The 2,317-nt window shown below is 32.2% G+C and overlaps 1 long non-coding RNA gene across 1 annotated transcript; it reads left to right on the forward strand.

Moving 5' to 3' along the window:
- The first annotated feature begins 1,041 nt into the window (after window positions 1-1,041).
- On the forward strand, window positions 1,042-1,985 carry LOC114823504 (uncharacterized). The gene is made up of 2 exons (XR_011578204.1): window positions 1,042-1,422; window positions 1,510-1,985. It is a non-coding gene; the product is annotated as an uncharacterized lncRNA (long non-coding RNA).
- The last annotated feature ends 332 nt before the right edge of the window (window positions 1,986-2,317 follow it).

Here is a 2,317-nt window from a genome sequence, read left to right on the forward strand (position 1 = left end):
ACTAATTATCTCCACTTCTTAAAGTTTCAAAGCTCATTTGATATCTTAATGATTTAAATAATAAGATTCAACTAGGGGTCCAAGTCGGAATGAGATTTTAATTTTTGACAATAAATTTTTTTGAATCTCTACACAAAAATTTCGAATTTGATGTTTTTTCAAAAGTTGAAATGAAAATTTGAATGGATTGAGAGATTCTGATAACTAGGAATTTTCGATATAATCTTTTTTTCAAAGTGTGCACCTAACTTATGTCGATACCAACATGTTTTGATTTCTGATAGTTTTCTATTAAATTATAAAATGTGTTGTCAACTCTGTATTTTAGTTTTAGATATAGTTTGTTCATTGATTTTTATATTAATCATACTTGTAAAATATGTTGTTTCGACTTGCACGGTCGATCTTATGATATTTGCTTATGCAAAGAAATCTTGAACATTCGAGTTCAAATTTCTCTTTCCACAAGTTAAGTGAATTTAGAACATATCCAAATATGTTATTTCAACTTGCATGACCGATCTTATGATTCTTGTACGATACATGAAAAAAAACAGTAACATTTTGCGTAAAATGTATATAAGTGACCGGGTTTAAAAATTTAGCTTCTTTACATACTTGCATGACTACATGGACAAAAACAGTAATAGTATCGATAAAATGTATAAAGTTAATTGCAAAAGGAATGAAAGGGCATAATGGTATTCTGGATATCAGTGGACTGAGAGGGATAGTGGTTGGTGGGATTAAGTTTTAGGTTAAGGAGGTTTTGCACCAGTATACATTTGCGGTCACAATGGCTACATGTTTTTTGATTTTCTTTTTCCTTTTTTATTTGTCCAAAGGAATTTTTAGTACCCATTCCTACCAGCTGCTGCGTTTGAAATCCTATATTTACAGCTATAGTCACTCACTCACTCCCTCCCTCCCTTCTCTCTTACTCACTCCCTCTATCTCATTCCTTTGTCCCTCGTCTCTGTAAACTCGCTCCCTCTATCTCCTTCCTCTCTCCCTCTCTCCCACTAGAATTACAACATTTATCCCCAGACAAAATCCAGAAAACTTAGAGCTCTACTATGTCTCAAAAATAAAATAAAAAAGGAAAGCAAGAATGCGAAATTATGTACAATCTTTTATTACATTCTTATTTAATTGATTACATTCCTATGTTGTTTGTGCTTACGAAAAGGCATATCCCGTTGAAGGTAGGGTCGAAACCGAAACTGCATGGTTAATCGCTAAAAGATGTTTTCTTGTGCCGAAGAAATTTCATGAAATTATAGCAGTCGGTATGGAACTAGTCGTAGGAAAAGTGCACTTACTAGTATGATAAAAAATTTGAGTTTTGCATTAGGCAGTTGTTGAGATGCTCAGACAAAAGCGGTGAAAAATTATCAAGGTGACACAAATAATGGGGATGAGGTAACAATTTTCTATTTTTTTTTTTTTGTCAGCACCTACTTTTATTTTTTTGAGATAATTATTTTTTTCCCACTTTATTTGTTTTAGTTGATGCGAGCAAACAGTTGGTACCTAATTTTGCCCAAATTCATCACAAGGTTCAACCATCACAAATGTTGGAAGGTTGTGAAAATTTGCCCAACATACTGAATTATTAAGTGTGTTTCTAACGTTGTTCCAAAGGAGACGACGTTAAAAGGTGAGACTGACAAGTAGAGTGGTTTATTTTATAGAAGTCAAGTTGAGTATGCAAGGAACTTCAGATTGATAAAAGAGATTGGGAAGCTATGTTCATGAAGGTTGACGACAAAGCATCGCCGAACACACAAGCTTTTTGTAGGCACAAATTAAGGAAAGTGACAAGAAGAAGAAATCTTTTATGTGATGAGGCACCTCGAACCTCAGTGAAGACGAACCTAGCATCACAAATTGGTTTGGGTACATATAATTATTAGGTTATCTTATTAGATTTTTAAGATGTACCCCTTTTTATTTGAGAAATAAAATTTAATTATAATGTTTCATTGATTTATGAAAAAAACATAATTTAACAAAGCACTTTAATTAAATAATAGAACTATATATTAAACAAATAAATCTCGAATAGTTACAACAATGCCGTTTAATATTTACTTCTCATTACTTGGGCTTTAATTAATATAATTGCATATTGCATCCACTATATTAATTGAACATAGCACCAATTAATTAAGTTTTGCTCTTTATATTGTTCTTTTACACTTTCTGAACTTACAGTTATGTGAATTAAATCTTTGAAAATATATGTGCCCCGGTTTGAATCCCCAAGCATGGTGTCGTAGGTTTGGTATAAGCGTTCGAGTTCAAATCTTTTTTC

This window comes from Malus domestica, chromosome 17, assembly GCF_042453785.1.
Source record: "Malus domestica chromosome 17, GDT2T_hap1".
Taxonomy (NCBI): Eukaryota; Viridiplantae; Streptophyta; class Magnoliopsida; order Rosales; family Rosaceae; genus Malus; species Malus domestica.